Source organism: Anomaloglossus baeobatrachus, chromosome 3 (assembly GCF_048569485.1).
Source record: "Anomaloglossus baeobatrachus isolate aAnoBae1 chromosome 3, aAnoBae1.hap1, whole genome shotgun sequence".
In the NCBI taxonomy this organism is placed as follows: domain Eukaryota; kingdom Metazoa; phylum Chordata; class Amphibia; order Anura; family Aromobatidae; genus Anomaloglossus; species Anomaloglossus baeobatrachus.
This window is the reverse complement of record NC_134355.1, coordinates 339,412,606-339,431,480: the sequence shown is the minus strand read 5'-3', so window position 1 is coordinate 339,431,480 and position 18,875 is coordinate 339,412,606. Positions and strand designations below refer to the sequence as shown.

The following is an 18,875-nucleotide window of genomic DNA, read 5'->3' as shown; positions in this document are numbered from 1 at the left end:
AGATAGCAGAGTGGTATGTGAGCAAGTGTCATAGTCTTCGAGAAAGAGAACTATGATGTCATGGACATCCATAGTCCCAACCCTGGATGTGCCCGCATCTGTCATTCCTACAGTGCCTATCCATCATCACCACATTCCCTATCCCTATTGCACACTTGCTTTAGCAAAACTAATGTATAGTTAGTCCTGCTAATATTGAATTTCATAGATAGATTTATAGATAATAGATAGATGATAGATTATAGATAGATAGATAGATAGATAGATATAGGTAGATAGATAGATAGAGAGAGATAGATGATAGAGAGATAGATGATAGATAATAGATAGATAAATAGATAGATAGATAGAGAGATAGATAATAGATATATACAGGTGTATATTTTTGATATTCCTCCCTCCCTTTCCTGATAGACGCACACTCATGCTTAGATCTGTAGTGCACATTGATGTAGCAATAGGCTCCAGCTGCCTCAGTATTGTTCCACATTAAACTCTTAAAGCTTATCCGTTTCTTCACAGATGCTGGCATTGCTGGTAAGAGTGGGAGTGTCTGTCTATTCACATCTCAAGTCTTTTCTTTTCTCTCCAATGTACTGTGATCTGCTTAGGTCCCAGCTAATGTGGTCATCCTCCATAACATCCAGAGTGAACGTCTTCAAAGGACCACACTTAGAAGGTAAGATCTGCTAGGGGGTTGTTAGATACATTTATATAGGTAGAGTAGCTGATGGCACTCAGCCTGTACATGCTGTCTTCTTAAGACACAAAGGTGGAGGGAGTTACTGGACTTATCCATAGCCTCTCAGACTCCTCCTTTTCCACCTCACTTGGCATGTCACTTGGGCTTTTCATGGCACAGGTGACACCTTACACTGACTGTGCAGGGATCCAGGGACTCCCTTATCTTTTAAAGCCATCAATTTATATACCAGTGATGTGTTACATCTGCTGTAATCTGACAGCTAGACCCGCAGCTCTGTTCCCAGTATTCACAACTTGATGGATTGTCTATAGCCTTACATTGTGTTTCCATATGAAAGCATGGCTAAGTGTAACTATTCAGTTCACTATTTCTGTTTGGATAAATAGCCTTGTGTCACTGTAGCAGCCATTTCACATTGAAATTAGATGATGCTGATTGTAGTGAAGAAAAACAATCTCTGCATCTTCTCCATGAAGAAGGTGATTTACTTTCATGTCTGATAGTAACAGCTCTTTATATAAGCTGCACTCATTTCTTTTTTATTATGGGCTGGTGATGCAATTAGTCTTCTTATTTTAGCTTTTTGTGAAATTTGAATCAAATTTGGATTATTTAAACTCTGATTACCTTATGGGTTTAATGCATATTGTGCCATACACCCTGCATAACCCTACAAATTAAAGGCTCTTCATTTATTAATTTCCTAAAAGGTGCAGCTTTCATTTCCAACTTTTCGTCTGGAGTTGACAAGAATAGTAAATCCATGTCAGGGACAGATCTTTAATTAGAATTTAAGATTTCTCAGCAGCAAAACATTAATTACAATCTTAAATTGTCATTAATCATCAATGTGGCAGAGGCGAGGTTATAAATCAGAAATACAGTGAGCTAATAGGGAGCATGGGAAATCCCAGACTTTGCATACTTTAACATTAAATGAGGTGGAGGCCTCTCTGATATAAGAGCTTATTTGATATTTTCGCATTTGAGGCTATATTGAAGTAACTAACTCTGATGCCCAACTATAACACTAAACTAATGGAAATACACACAGAGATATGTTATTACCTATGTCAAGTATCTGCCTAAATCCATACAAGCTGTGTGTTTTGGAAACATTTCTAATATATATACATATATATACAGTACAGTATATATATATATATATATATATATATATATATATATATATATATATGTAAGCAGTTATCTTCATCATCACTGTAAAACATGACTGAAAGGCGCTGAATTGCATGCTATCATGTATATACCAAGCATATCTATGTAGTTTGGCCCTTGTTTATATATGATGCTAATAGGGCAGTTGAAAAAAAAATTTACAAAACTTATGAAAAAAAAATATTCTCTGAAAAACACCATATTCTGTAACTGCATTAGAAAACAATGGCAGTATGAAATGAAAATCTCAAAAGTAAAGAAAATCAGTAGGCGGATTAAAAAAAAAAGATAAAATAAATGAACATTGATGATTGTATTAACTTTATTTTTTTAATGGATCACTAGATAAATTGTATCCAAGCTTGTAACTATTCATAGATCCTACAGAGTGGTATTGATCTGGGCTAACTATGGTTTACACACTCGTGAACAGCGTTGTGCTGAATTTGCAGGAAGGTGATTTCTGCATCAGTATTGTTCTCATGCAAAGCCTTCCATATACTATATAGATAATAATCAGTATGGCATTGTGTGCTTTCTCTGCCACTTGATTAACTTTTATGTTTTTAGCATATTGAAATGTAGAATAGGCTTAAAATTAAGAAAAATCATATAAAAAACTAGGTGGATTGAGGCTAATTAGTGCCTGGCAGACTTCTTTCAGAAATTTCTAAAGGAGTTTCAATACATCTAAATGGGATATGTAAAAATGTAAGCATGTGCTGCAGAAACAACCGCATTTGGATATGTAGTACAGATGTTCAGCTAAATTGTAAACGTCTTTTGCTTTTTATTTCATAAATCAATAGTGCACATGAAAAGAAGAAACTTTGTAATATATCTTATCAGAGAAATCTGCTTCTTTCTCCTCTTGGACTGATCATTCATTCTCAATTTTCTCAATTCACAGGCGAAATCAGTCTTCAGTTGAGTACAGACTTTCCTATTATTGAGATAGGAGATAGCAGCTGATTCACATGAAGTTCTATGGAGAGAGGAGGGGAAAGAAGGGGGAAGAAGCTAGAGACAGACACGAACATCTCCTACTAGTCTCCTAAAAGAACAACATCACTTTTATGTAATTATTTAAAGGGAAATAGTGGTGGACAACCCTCTTTCAATCACTATGTTTGCCCAAGGGTAAAATAACAATGTGTAGCGTACTTTCATTCACTGTGTTCCTCTCCCCGTTCAGTGGTCCCATCGTAGCTTCCATCCAAAGAGGCGGACACCCAGACGCAGTCTACTATGTCTGGGTTGCACGATAGAGCACACGGTGACTTTGTCTGCACCATTATAGTCACTGGTGCCATTGATGCATACGTCCAAAAGCCATTTTTTGGGGGGGTCAGATGGAAACCCCGACGGGACCACTGAACAGGGAGAGGATCGCAGTATGAAGCACCCTTATCCTCACTTCTGATGCTGCTGCTGTTCCAGCAGTGTCTGCACTTTTTCAGGGCTCACATGATGTGTCATGCGAGCCCTGTGCCCAAGTATTGCTGGCTTCAGTCTTACCGCCTCTGGACAAATAGAGCATAAAGAGGAAATCAGAGCTGCAGCTGGACGCTGACTTCCTATTGATGTTTGATACATCCAAAGGCGGGAAGAGTGAAGTCAGGGCTGATTGGGCTCAGAGTTCACATAACGTAACAACATCACATGAGCTCCACGAGAGCGATTGCTGGTGCAAATATGGTAACTGAGAAGGAGTTGTCCAAGTAGAGGAAAACCTCTTTCCTACATTGTGGAATTACTGCAGATTCTCCATGGTGGCTGAATATCAGCTTCAATATAGAATACAACCTCAGGATAGGATTATAAACACTCCATTCACATGAAGCAGAAAATATCTGCTCACAATTATGGGCATGCTGGTTACTTTGTAATCCTCAGCATACCAATTCTGTAGACTCAAAGTGAATTTGAAAGGCATACAGATAAACTTGTTTATTGGGCATGTGCAAACCCACCCAAGATATTTCTTATGCTTCACTTATTGAAAAGGCTTGAAAAAAAAACCCATGATCCCAGCCATCACCTGTCTGCCGAGCTCCTCTGCTCCAGTCCGATTGTCTTCTTCAGTCCAGTCAATATTACAGTCAGTCTTTACTAAGATTGTAGAGGAGGGGAAGGAAAGTGGGATGAGAGTTGTGAATGTTGTTAAAATGTAAGTTTTAATAATTAATTTTAAAATATTATTTAAATAGTCCTAAATCCCAACCTTGTATAATTTTATAGGAGAGATAAATCAGAGTCCTAATTTTTTTTTCTGGTGAATGAAGTAAAGTGATCTCCTAATCTAGCAGCAGTATCTGATAGTCAGATCATATGTATACTCAGCTATGGTTTAAATAAAATTATATGTCTGGGTACAATACCATCCCGTTAATAAACTATATGTCTATAAGAGATTAGTTAGAATGAATGGAACCTTTTGTTGGCAAATATATTGAATTACCATTATCAGACAGCATTTGTGAACTACTGTCCAAGAAAGACAGTCTGCAGCACTCCTAACCCAGGACATTAACCAGACAAATAGCCCATAAAGAAACGCTTGTCCAAAATCCAAAGAGCCCACTCGGATATAGCCATATAACTTGATAGGTAAGATATCAAACGTACTTTCTCATTCTGCCAAAATGCAACATTTTCACCTCTTCTGGTCTTCTCAGGCATAAAAAATGGTGTTAATCAGCAGGTGTAAATAGTGTGGTTATGTTTCGCCCAAGGGATACCGATCCAGCTTCATGGACGCCAAAGGACCTTCTTCTGTATATATGGCAACATGTATGTCAGTTTTGTATATATGTGTTGTGACGCCACTCACTATTTGCGGTTAGGGATTTGGATGACCGCCACTGCAGGTTTAATGAGCGTCTGGGGCTGATGGAGACTGCAGTCAGATGGTGTGGTCTCCCGTGAGTGAGGCAGGCCCCAGGGGCTCGGGTGTGTAGAACAACAGGTCCCAGAATAACTCAGTCTCAGTCCAGAAAGTCTTTCAACTGCTCTTTACTCACTTTTGATGTTGCTGTCGTGAGCTGACCTGGGCGATGCTGAAATAAACCACTTTGAACCAGGGCTCCTTCAGGCCAGTCTGAGGGTAACCATTAACTTGCCTTCCTAGCACTCTTTTTTCGGATAACTCCTGACTTGAAGTACCGTGGGGTCTATCCAGAGAAGTCGCTACTGCCTTTTCTCCCCTTTTTGGACCGTTTGCCGGCCGCGTGGACCAGGTGAGATGGCTTCTGGCTCTGTCTCCTTACTGGTCCCTGCGTTGCTGCTGAGGTTTGGACTCTGTATAGTTGGTGAGGGACTTGTAGTTCCCCTCACCAGAAGGTTTAGCAGATAGTTAAACTTGAGTCTACTCTAGGGACTTATTCCCGGTACGTGCCTAGTCACTAGCAGTCCCCATACTCGACTGACTCTCTCTCTGTCTTTCTGACTGACTCACTGGTAACCGTTCTCCCCCACTAACGGCTACTTCACGTGCAGGGTCTGACTAGTGTGAGCGCGCGTCTGCATCTCCTAGCAACCGCCGCTCACCACTACCAGACTGGCTCGCTCCACTCCTTTCCTTTGTGCCTCTGCATTTTAGATTCCAGGCCCTCCACTACACCCCTTAACAAGAATTGAAGGCCAGACCCCGCTAAGAACTCCCAAGGGTCCCATCTAAAGGTGTGGGAGACCTGGTTGCTATGTGTCTGTGCTACACACCTCTTTCCGGCCTTTAGAACTACCTGGCAGCACTTTCCCAGCATGGGTGCAGTAGTCAGTGGTGCCTGACCAGGTCAGGGGCACCACATTCCCCCTTGGTTATCAACAGCACGTCCTCGGGCTGCAAAGACAAGAAAATGAAATACAACTTTTCCCACACAGGGGAGATATTTACATATCAACATACCAGGTACCATACCACAACCACCCACCACCCACGAGTCTTTAACCCAAAACCCGTATACGGAGTGATCACTAGTCCTTTTGGTGACCGGGTCTTGGCCTGGTCTGCCGTAAACCATTCTGGCAACAGTGCTCCTGGTGGCGTAGGGTAGGCCCCATAAACAGGCATACCGCTTCTTTGTGTTGGAGAGCAGGCCCCATAAACAGGCGTGCCCCCTTGGTGGTGCAGAGCCATGCCCCTCAATAGGTAGACTCTGGGGTTGGTACCACTGGGGTAACTACATACACTGCAAGAGTTTGTGCTTATAGCCAGTTCATAACCTATGGTCCATTTAGATTGAATGCACTTAACCAGGTGCTAAATAAAATAAATATTTAAACAGTTTGCGCAAAAGTCTTTGCGGGCACATATACTTCTTTAAACATTGCTTAACTGGTTGTAAAACATTTTAACTTTTTCTTTACAAACATTTTAAACTGACTTCCTCCTTCCAAGACCAGTGCTCAATTCCTCAGTGCACTGACTCCTGAAATTTGTCTCATGGGCGTCCCCTGGTGGTGATGGAAATGGGGACCTGGTCGAAGAGGTGGGGTTGGAACCTGGGCTGACTAAGGTTTCCCTTGGACACTGCACTACGTCCAAGGCAAACCAGCCTCTCTCTCCCATATGCCTCGTGAATTCCACTACATCCCCCACATACAAATCACAAGCAGGGTGACCCCGCTGTAGATGGGATTGTACATCCCGCCAGGATACAAAAATTCCCTCTTTCACTCTGGCCTCTACTATAAAGCCCCACCCTGTTTTGAAATTAAATTCCTCTACCACTCCGCAATTGAGGGGACCTCTAGCCTGGTGTCTGGCCCGCAGCAGGGACTGCTTCTCTTGCAGGTCCTGGGCCTCTAACTCCTCACTCTCTGGAATGGGCTTTACAAGGGGCTGTAGGTGTCTGGCTCTCACCCGTCATCTTCCTCTGTGGGCTGGCCTCTGTAGCGACTCCACCTGGTCATCAGCCGGACACCAGGTAATATACTGTAGGTGCTGGGACTTGCTGCAACCTGTTCTTCCTGACGGTGGGGAGACAGCAGCGCGGCCTCATGGCCTCCCTCTCTCTCAAAGAGTGCTGCAACCTCCTGCGGTCGGCTGGAGAACAGCAGTGATGGTGGCTGGACCTCTTCTCCCTCCCTGGTGGAGGGTGCTGTGACCTCTTCCGGTCGTTGGGGGAACAGCAGCACGGCCTCATGGCCTCACTTCCTTTCAGAGGGTGCCGCGACCTCCTCCGGTCGGTTGAGTGACAGCTTGTTGATCAAATACCTATCAACCAGGTGTGCTGGGAGCAGAGCATCCAGTTCTCTCTTTAGCTGAGCAAGAACTATGTCCGCTTCAGGTCAGGGCACAGACGCTGGATCCCCAGTCAGCGACTTGGGCGCTGTGACCGCCTCTAGTCTGGGGGGCAGGAGCCGGATACCCAGTCAGTGACTGGGGTGCTGTGACCGCCTTTGGTCTGGGGGTAGGAGCTGGATCCCCAGTCAGTGACTGGGGCGCTGGGACCATCTTTGGTCTGGGGGTAGCAGCTGGATCCCCAGTCAGTGACTGGGGCGCTGTGACAGTCTCTGGTCTGACTAATGTGAGCGTGCGTCTGCGTCTCCTAGCAACCGCCACTCACCACTACCAGACTGGCTCGCTCCACTCCTTTCCTTTCTGCCTCTGCATTTTAGCTCCCAGAATTGAAGGCCAGACCCCGCTAAGAACTCCCAAGGGTCCCATCAAAAGGTGTGGGAGATCTGGTTGCTATGTGTCTGTGCGTACACACCTCTTTCTGACCTTTAGAACTACCTGGCAGCACTTCCCCAGCATGGGTGCAGTAGTCAGTGGTGCCTGACCAGGTCAGGGGCACCACAGTTACAAGAATCAGGGCCAATCAAACAAAAGCAACACCCCTGGACACTCATCCTAGGGTTGGCTTCAAGATCTCTGAGATAACAATGATGCTGCAGGCTGACTGGATGAGCTGAACATCCCCACCCCGAACAGCGTGTATTGATCAGATATATTTTGGAAATGTGTTTTGATATGTATGAATTTTATGTGGTGAACTGTAGAATTGACTAGTACATATGTTCAGCTGAATTTTTATTGTTATAAATGGGGTTTATGACATGTAATTTTATTGGGTGTTATGACTTGAGGTGTGTTGCATTTGTTTTATTAGCCCTGATCCTTGTAACCACACTATTTTAACCTGCTGAGGAACACCATTTTGTATGCTTGAGAAAGACCAGTATAGGTGAAAACATTACATTATAGAAGAATAAAAAAGCATGTTGGATATTTCACCTATGCTGGGACGCTGTTTTTTTTTCACTTAGCAATTGTGAACTACTGTCCTATGTGTGTAAAAGGAGCTAATCAGATTGAGAATCTGTGCGTTCTCAGTAGTGATTGAACTGTCTGTTCACAGTGTGATATTGTGTAGTTGACAATTGACATCAGCTCTGAAAGAGTGTGGTGAATTGTAAGACCGCCAGCACACTGTGTGACAGCACACCTGTGTATTGCCTTGGTTGCTGCTGTGAGAGGACAGGTGACTGCACTGCTACCACACGTCATGCTCTGACACCACTGGTTGCATATGACATGTCGAAGTCTCTCCCTGTTAGAGTTGAGAATGTCCCAACGCGCATTTCACCAGCTAGTCTGGCTTCTCCTAGGGGCAAGAACCACTGGACTTGCAGTCATTATATACTGCAGATTTTGAGTGACAAGTCAATCTGCCTATCATAAACATTTATTGACAGGATTAGAAGAAGGAATTTACTGTTGTAAGAACACAAAACACTGAATTAACCTATAGGTTGCTCTTTTCTAATTATATATATCCATACATTGCAGGCATTGAAGGGGATACATTTGTATTTTGTGAGCCAATAGAAAATAATACTTTTTGTGAATTTTGTATGAATAAACTGTACCATGGAACTCATCATTTTAATTAGGGATGGGCAAACCCAAACTGTAAAGTTCGGTGTCCATACCGAACATATGGTGTTCGTGCACACGAACAAGAACACAAGCTTTCTGGGACGTTCGTGTTACAATTCGTGTAATCGTTCGGGTCCAGGGGCTGTAAAAAAAAATTCTAATCATACTTACAGGTCCCTCGACGCGTCCTGCAGACTCTGCTTTCCAGGACATCTGCTAACGCGTCCGTCCGAACATTGCTGTCTTGCTAAAAGGACCTGCCATGACCGTGACATCATACCCATGTGACCAGTCACGTGTGAATGTTGTATTACCTCATTGGCTACAGAGTGGTTACGTAAGTATGACGTCATCACAGATCCTGGAACCCCGTGATGCGAGTGTCATCGCATCATGGCGCAGAATCTCCCGATGGCAGCGGCTCAGCTGCATTTCCACAGCTGAGGCGCTGCTGTCGGAAGAGTGGGGTGATGCACTGCGAGACGCAAGTGCAATCATCCTTTCACCGTCAGCCTGCTGCATCGCTCTGACCAGAATGAAGCAGCAGACCTGACTTGGCTCTCTGAGCTTCTCACTGTGCATAGACTGTCTATGCACAAGACGAAGCAGAGTTGACTTTGTTCTTTGCTTCTCACTGTGCATAGACTGTGTCTGTGCACAAGCTGAAGCAGAGATGACATTGCACTTTGCTTCACACTGTGTATAGACACTGTCTGTGCACAGTGGTGAAGCCGACATGGCTGTCCCTGTGGATTACGTCGCACTAAGGATTTTTTTATAATAAAGGTGGAGTCTCTAAATGTTTTTTGTTTTATTTCTAATAAACATTTTTTTCTCTGTGTTGTGTTTTTTTTACTGTTTCCTAGAAATTCATGGTGGCCATGTCTAATTTGGCGTGACACCATGAATTTCGGGATTAGTACCATCTGAGAATATAAAGCTGGTATTAACCCCTTTATTACCCAGCGTGCCACCACCATCACGGCTGCTGGATGAGCCGGGTAAAACGCCTTGAAATGGCGCTAAGAAAAAATGCGCCATTTCCAGGGGCAGCTGCGGGCTGAAGAGAATTCCGGCCCCCAGCTGCCTGGCTTTACCTGCCTGGCGATCAAAATACAGCGGGAGCCAAAGCATTTGTTTTTAATTATTTTTTTAAATAAAAAAAAAATTATGGGCTTCCCTGTATTTTGATTGCCAGCCAAGGCGAAGCGCTAGATCATTTTTTTTAAAAAATTTTTTTTACAGTACTGTGATGTCAGACAATCAAAATACAGGGAAGCCCATTTTTTTTTTATTTAAATAAGTAATTAAAAAAAATACGTGGGCTCCCGCTGGAAATGGAAAATCCAGGGAAGCATTTTTTTTTTTTTTTTTAAGTTTTTTGCCAAAACTAAAAAAAAATGACATGGGCTTCGCCATATTTTTGTATGCTAGCCAGGTATAGCAGGCAGGAATGGACTGCCCCCAACCCCTAGCTGCCTACTTGTACCCGGCTGGGAACTAAAAATATAGGGAAGCCCTGTTACGGTTGCTGTGGCACTGGAGACTATGTTCGGATTTCTTGCTACTGCACATGTGCGAGCACTGGAGACTATGTTCGGATTTCTTGCTACTGCACATGTGCAAGCGCTGGAGACTAAGTCCTATCTTGGAGCCATTGCACATGTGCGGGTGACATCATCGCTGAAATGAGGTCACATGTCTCTGACACCTTCTAAGCTGATTGGCTGCTGGTCATGTGCTTGTGACACGTGGTCACATGTCTCTGACACCTTCTATGCCGATTGGTTGCTGGTCATGTGCTTGTGACGCTTTGCTCAGTGATAGGCCAGCGTGACGTCATTCCTGTCGTTCTGGCAGCGGATTGGCTCTGGTGTCCTCCATCTTGGATGAGGCACAGAGTCTATATAAGACCCTAACGCACGCCGCCCGGCGCTCAGTCCTCTTGGTTCATGCATGAGAGTAGACACTCTGTGCACGTCCCTCTAGGCATTCCTCTGTCTATGCTAGGTGAGCGCTACCGGCAGGGTAGCGTTCTTATACCTTACATCTTCGGCTGCGGTCCGTATCCTTACATCTTAGTATAGCGGACATAGGCAGGTGCCTGAAGCACATGGTCCGGCTGGGCCTTGTGATTCTACTCGTAGGTGGATGTTGCTGCTAGGGTAACGTTCCTTATACTTCGTCTGGCAGTTGTTCGTATCCTCGCACACTAGGGGAGCGAACATAGGTAGGAGCTTTGTGCGGCTTATGCTTCTGTCCATCTCTTTTGCACCACTAGTGGAGCGGACCCAGGCAGGTGCCATATCTATTGGTTCGTGTCCTCGCACACTAGTGGAGCGAACGCAGGTAGGAGCTTTGTGCGGCTTACGCTGCTGTCCGTCTCCTGGCACCGCTAGAGGAACGGACCTAGGTAGGTGCCATTTCACACTCACTGCTTTTGTCTCTGTGACCATTAACAGAGACCATACCACACACCCTCCAAGTAAGGGAGGAATTGCTTTATTTCCTAATTATATTCCTCTGTCAGTTTAACAGAGGTATTGCACTCTGCACTTGTGCTATTACTATTTACAGTGGCACACTTATATACCCCTTATCCTCTGCCATAGTCTGCAGCAGAGTCTTTGCACGGTGCACCCTGACTGTCTGATATTCCTTTGGGTTTTATTATCAGACAGCCCCCCGTAACATTAGGACTGAGCCAAGGGTCTGGCAGTTATGGCAGAATATCAGCAGTTACACCGTTACATACAAGTACTTGAGTCGCGGCTCAAGACTATTGAGGATAAACCTCAGACCATGGTGACATCTGCACATGATCCTCGACTTGCTCTGCCAAACAGGTATTCTGGTGATGCCAGATCATGTCGTGGTTTCATTAGTCAGTGTCAGATACACCTAGAGGTCAACTCTTCTCGCTTCTCTACGGAGAGATCTAGAGTAGGCTTTATCATATCCTTACTTCAGGATAAAGCCTTAGAATGGGTGACTCCCCTATGGGAGCGCTCTGATGTGGTTACTCTGAGACAACAAGACTTTCTTGAAGCTCTTAAAGCGGTATTCATGGGTCCGCAGGTTACCCATGATGCGGCCCTGAGACTGTTAGATCTATCTCAGGGTTCGTTATCCACTAGTTCATATGCCATTGCTTTTAGAACGCTGGTGGCAGAACTAGATTGGCCAGAGAAGGTGTTGATTCCTATCTTCTGGAGAGGGTTGGCAGTCTATGTCAAGGATGCCCTTGCTACTCGTGAGGTTCCTGCTTCTCTGGAGGACTTAATTACTGTAGCAACAAGGATCGACCTACGCCATAAGGAACGTAGACTCGAGGTCTCTTCCTCACGCCCTAAGCATCGAGCTATTCCAGTTGTTGAGGGTCCACTACCATCTTCCTCAGCATCTGAGATATCTCCCACTCCTATGGAGTTAGGTCATACGTCCTCCAGACTACGCAGGTCTGGTCCTCCTATATGTTACGTATGTCGTCAGACTGGGCACTATGCCAACAAGTGCCCTAGCTGTCAGGGAAACTCCCAAGCCTAGTAACCATTAGAGGGGGGTTACTAGAGACATCTTCTGCACCCTCTAAGTGTAGTATCCCAGGTCAGCTCTCATTCTCTGAGAATACATGGCCTATTATGGCTTTTGTGGATTCCGGAGCTGACACGACTTTTGTGTCCTCAGGATTTGTAAAGAGACACAATATTCCCTCTATCATGTTAGAGGCGCCTATTCCTGTCCGTGTTGTTAATGGGACTATGTTGTCTGACTCCATTACATTGAGGACAGTTCCCTTGCGCCTTTCCCTGTCTCAGGGTCACATAGAGGAGATTTCTTTTCTTGTTTTGCCTGAGGGTATAGACGACGTTCTTCTGGGTCTCCCATGGCTTCGGACCCATGTTCCTCTAATTGACTGGAAGTCCGACAGCATTATTAGTTGGGGTTCGAAATGTCAGTCCCGATGTCTTCCCTTACCACCTAAGGTCGTTGCGGTTGCATCAACTGATCTCTCTCCCATACCTACACCCTATTTGGATTTCGCTGACGAAATAGTCAAACAGGGTGCTGAGGTTCTTCCACCCCATAGGCCGTATGACTGCGCCATAGACCTTATCCCAGGTTCGGTTCCACCTAAGGGCAGGGTTTACCCCCTGTCAATACCTAAGTCAGAGGCCATGTCAACCTATATAAGAGAGAGTTTAGATAAGGGGTTCATTCGTAAGTCTGTCTCTCCCGCGGGAGCTGGGTTTTTCTTTGTTCGGAAGAAAGAGGGTGATTTGCGTCCCTGCATAGATTACAGGGGTCTCAACGCAATCACAATAAAGAACAAATACCCGTTACCTTTAATTTCAGAGCTCTTTGACAGACTGAGGGGAGCTCAGGTTTTTACGAAGTTGGATCTGCGGGGTGCGTATAACTTGGTACGAATTCGAGAGGGTGACGAATGGAAGACCGCTTTTAACACCTGAGACGGTCACTATGAATACCTCGTCATGCCTTTTGGTTTATGTAATGCACCCGCAGTATTTCAGGACTTCATAAACGATGTGTTCAGGGATTTACTGTTATCCTCCGTCGTGGTGTATCTGGACGACATCCTGATTTTTTCTCCTGATCTGGAGACTCATCGTCAGGATGTCGTTCGTGTCCTTTCCCGTTTAAGGGAGCACTCATTGTTTGCTAAACTCGAAAAGTGTGTATTCGAGCAGTCATCCTTGCCTTTTTTGGGTTACATTATCTCACAAGAGGGTCTCGCAATGTATCCTGCGAAGCTCTCTGCTGTCCTGGAATGGTCCGAACCTCATTCCTTGAAGGCGGAGCAACGCTTCTTAGGATTCATAAATTATTACCGGCAGTTCATACCCCATTTCTCCACTTTGGTGGCCCCTTTGGTGGCCTTGACTAAGAAAGGTGCTAATCCAAAAGTCTGGTCTACCGAGACATCCCAGGCTTTTTAGGCAGTAAAAAGACACTTTTCAACCGGTCCCGTTCTTCAAAGACCCGATGAGAATAAGCCCTTCCTCTTGGAGGTTGATGCCTCTTCAATGGGTGCTGGTGCGGTCTTGTATCAAAAAAACGGTGTAGGCAGAAAAAGGCCGTGTTTCTTCTTTGCTAAAACCTTTTCACCGGCAGAGAGAAACTATACCATTGGGGATAGGGAACTGCTCGCCCTGAGATTAGCCTTGGAGGAGTGGCGTCACTTGCTAGAAGGAGCGAAACATCCTTTCCAGGTCTATACAGACCATAAGAATCTGACGTACTTACAAACCGCTCAGCTTCTGAATCCTCGCCAAGCCCGCTGGTCCTTGTTTTTCTCCCGCTTTCACTTCTCCATCAACTATCTGTCTGGGAGTAAGAATAACAAGGCAGACGTCCTGTCTCGTTCTATGGTTTCTACCCAGGAAGAGATTGACGAACCTCGTCTTATCCTTCCCTCCAGGGTTTTTCATACGCTCTCCCCTTTGACGTTAGACCAAATCCCACCGGGCAAGACCTTTGTTCCGCTGGATCGACAGAATGATCGTGGGCCCACACCTCAAAGGTGGGTGGGCATTTTGGTATTAGACGGACACGAGAGTTACTCGAGAGGTGGTATTGGTGGCCACACTTAGCCAGCCACGTCAAGAGATATGTCGGTTCCTGCTACTCGCAACCATCCGTTACGGCAGAGACCGGCTGGGCTCTTGCATCCTTTACCAGTGCCAGATAGACCATGGGAGGTGGTAGGCATGGACTTTGTGGGTGATCTTCCGTGTTCACAGGGACATAGATTTGTGTGGGTCATTACGGACCATTTCTCCCAGATGGTTCATCTCGTACCGTTATCGAGAATCCCATCTTCCAGGGTACTAGCCAAACAATTCCTCAAGCATGTCTTTAGGCTTCACGGGATGCCAGATCGTATCATTTGTGATAGAGGTCCGCAATTTGCTTTCCGTTTCTGGCAAGATCTTTGTAGCCTTCTGCAAATTGAGTTGAATCTCTCTTCGGCATACCATCCGGAGACCAATGGTTTGGTTGAGCGTACCATTCAATGATTATATACCTTCGATACTTTGTTGCTGAGAACCACGATAACTGGTCCTCCCTCCTACCCTGGGCAGAATTTTCCCTTAACAATTCGCTGGCTGAGGCCACTGTGCAGACACCGTTCGTACTTAATAATGGGCAATACCCTAGGGTACCGGTACCGTTTCCCGCTGCTGCACCTCCTCCTCTTGTGGCTGACTGGGCAACTAATGCTAGAGAGGTTTGGGATCGGACTCAAGAGTCGATTCAAGCAGCTAAGGACTGTATGAAGACGGTGTCCGATCGGTTTCGTCGCCCGTCTCCTGTCTTTTCTCCGGGGGACTTTGTGTGGCTCTCTGCAAAACACATGAAACTTAGAGTAAGCTCTGTCAAATTTGCTCCTTGCTTCTTGGGTCCTTATGAGGTTCTTCGACAGGTAAATCCTGTAGTCTACCAATTGAAGTTACCCGTCCATCTTAGGATCCACGACAAATTCCATGTCTCACTGCTAAAGCCGGCTATTTTACCTCACGCTCGTGAAGTGCACTCTCCTGCCTCTGATTCCTCTCGCTCTAGCTATGAGGTACGAGCCATAGTTGGTTCTAAGATGGTTAGAGGGCGCAGGTTCTTCTTGATAGATTGAGAGGGCTACGGCCTGGAACATCGCTCTTGGGAGTCTGAGGAGGCTGTCCATGCACCTGACTTAGTTGCCGATTACCTGCGTCACCGGGAGGCGGGCCCTTGAGGGGGAGGTACTGTTACGGTTGCTGTGGCACTGGAGACTATGTTCGGATTTCTTGCTACTGCACATGTGCGAGCACGGGAGACTATGTTCAGATTTCTTGCTACTGCACATAAGCAAGCGCTGGAGACTAAGTCATATTTTGGAGCCATTGCACATGTGCGGGTGACATCATCGCTGAAATGAGGTCACATGTCTCTGACACCTTCTAAGCTGATTGGCTGCTGGTCATGTGCTTGCATGTCTCTGACACCTTCTATGCCGATTGGTTGCTGGTCATGTGCTTGTGACGCTTTGCTCGGTGATAGGCCAGCGTGACGTCATTCCTGTCATTCTGGCAGCAGATTGGCTCTGGTGTCCTCCATCTTGGATGAGGCACAAAGTCTATATAAGACCCTGACACACGCCGCCCGGCGCTCAGTCCTCTTGGTTCATGCATGAGAGTAGACGCTCTGTGCACGTCCCTCTAGGCATCTCTTTGTCTATGCTAGGTGAGCGCTACCGGCAGGGAAGTGTTCTTATACCTTACATCTTCGGCTGCGGTCCGTATCCTTACAACTTAGTGGAGCGGACATAGGCAGGTGCCTGAGGCACACGGTCCGGCTGGGCCTTGTGATTCTACTCGTAGGTGGACGTTGCCGCTAGGGTAACATTCCTTATACTGTGTCTGGCAGTTGTTCGTATCCTCGCACACTAGGGGAGCGAACATAGGTAGGAGCTTTGTGTGGCTTATGCTGCTGTCCGTCTCTTTTGCACCACTAGTGGAGCGGACCCAGGCAGGTGCCATATCTATTGGTTCATGTCCTCGCACACTAGTGGAGCGAACGCAAGTAGGAGCTTTGTGCGGCTTACGCTGCTGTCCGTCTCCTGGCACCGCTAGAGGAACGGACCTATGTAGGTGCCATTTCACACTCACTGCTTTTGTCTCTGTGACCATTAACAGAGACTATACCACACACCCTCCAATTAAGGGAGGAATTGCTTTATTTCCTAATTATATTCCTCTGTGAGTTTAACAGAGGTATTGCACTCTGCACTTGTGCTATTACTATTTACAGTGGCACACTTATATACCCCTTATCCTCTGCCATAGTCTGCAGCAGAGTCTTTGCACGGTGGACCCTGACTGTCTGATATTCCTTTGGGTTTTATTATCAGACAGCCCCCCGTAACAAGCCCTTTTTTTTAATTATTTCATAAATTTCATGAAATAATTAAAAAAAAAACAAAAAAAAATGACATGGGCTTCGCCCCATTTTTGTGTCCAACCACGTACAACTAGGCAGCTGGGGATTGGAATCTTAAGCACAGGTTGGCCCAAGCTTTCTGGGCCCCTCCGCTGCGATTTGCAGTCCGCAGCCATCCCAGAAAATGGCACTTTCATAGAAGCGCCATCTTCTGGCGCTGTATCCAACTCTTCCAGCTGCCCTGATGCCAGCTGGCTCGCTGGGTAATAAGGGGTTAATACTAGCTTTGTTTTACTAGCTATTATTAATCCAGACATTCTTAATGTCAGGCAAGTGTGACACGGCCATTAAGAATCTCCAATAAAGGGTTAAAAAAAGACACCACACAGAGAAAAAATACTTTAATAGAAATACATACACAGACACACTTAGAGACTCCATGTTTATTACTCCCTCTCACCCGTCCACCATCCTGGTCTTCTGTCTTCTTTCTCCTTCAACCCATGCAGCTCTGCTATATCAGACAGCACAGAATAAGAAGACGCTTCTCCTCCCCCGTGCAGTCTAATCACTCAGTGAGTGAGCAGAGGCTGTGAGTTGGTAAGCGGTGACATCACCGCTGCCACCGTTGCAATAGTAACCTGACAGGCGGATTACTATAGCAACGGTGATCTCCGATCACCTGATTCCTGGCGCTGCTATTCACCGGCTGTGGCAGCCAATCCTTGCATGTGGGCTGACTCTGTAAAGAGCGCCGACAAGCAGGGACGGGGAGCCGACCATGTGCCAGAGCATCTCGCCGGTACATGGAGATGCTCGAACGAGCAGCACCGCGTACTGGAGAGATGCACTGACAGGACCTAGCATGACGTCATAGCCATGTGACCAGTCTGTAGCCAATGAGATAATAGACACGTGACTGGTCACATGCTATGATGTCACGGAAGGTCCTATCATCAGTGCTGGTTGCCAGGAGGGCACAGCGATGATCGGAAGGAGAAGCGGCGGGAGACAGAGTCTGCAGGACGCATCACGGGACCTGTAAGTATAATGACAATTTTTATTATTAACTGTGTTCTTTATTTTACAGCCCCCCGCCCCAACACATAACTGTAAAGTCCAAGTTTGGTGTTCGGACGCAAGTTCACCTTATATCAGAACCCGAACGCGAACTTTACAAAACGTTCGGGCGAGTCTCCCGAACACCAAACGTCGGGAGGGGGGGGGGCGCCCATCCCTAATTTTAATATAATCCTGTTCATATATAAAATTAACTTGCATATGATACTAATATTATTATAAATACATAACGTTTCAATTCCCTCCATCATATAGATGCTCCATCTCATTTCTAGATATGAGTGAACTTGTTTGAAAAAGTATGCAAATCTCAATTCGGCATGAGCCTTGCCCATTGAGATTCCCAAACACTTTTCTCAAATCTGCAAAATTTGGCCTTTTTTCAGTAACTGTTTAGGTTTGCACTAATGCTTTTCTTCTATCTTATTATGTCTTTGACTAGGATAGTGGTGCTGTATAATGAGCGGGGGGGAGGTGTTTGATGAGGGAAAGGGATTATGTACTAGTTTCCACGCATGTGACTGTCTTACTGCTTCCAGGTCTGCTCATTACATCTCATACATATTCACTGCTTTCCCCACCCACAGGCAGTGACAGTGTCTCTAATTGGTTGCTCCTACAAAAGCTGTCTACGTTCCATAATGGAATGAATAAAAAAATAAATAAATAAATAAAAAATGACATAGGGTCCCCATATATTGATACCCAGTGCAAATAGAACAGGCAGCTACAGGCTGCAGCCCCCATCCATGTGCGTTATCTTGGCTGTGTATCAAAATATGAGGGACCCCATGCAGCTTTTTTAAAATTATGTAAATAGTTCAGAAAAATGACATGTTATCCACCCCAATTTTTGATACTCAGCCAAGATAAAGCCAACAGCTGGGGTCTGATATCCACAGGCTGGGAAGGTCCATGGTTATTGGGACCCCATCCTAAAAATAGCAGCCCTCAGCCACTCAGAATTGTTACATCCATTAGATGCAACAATTCTGGCACTTTACCCAGCTCATCCTGATTGTCCTGATGCGGTGGCAATCGGGGTATAATAGGGGTTAATTTCAGCTGTAAGTAAAAAGAAAT

General features: G+C 45.5%; 1 protein-coding gene across 1 annotated transcript in view; it reads left to right on the top strand.

The window, feature by feature from the left end:
• Window positions 1-586: 586 nt before the first annotated feature.
• GRIK2 (glutamate ionotropic receptor kainate type subunit 2) overlaps window positions 587-18,875 on the top strand; it is a 1,450,753-nt gene continuing 1,432,464 nt past the window's right edge. Inside the window, exon 1 of the mRNA XM_075340094.1 lies at window positions 587-679. The gene's annotated coding sequence lies outside the window, so the exon portion shown is untranslated. The remainder of the gene's footprint in view (window positions 680-18,875) is intronic.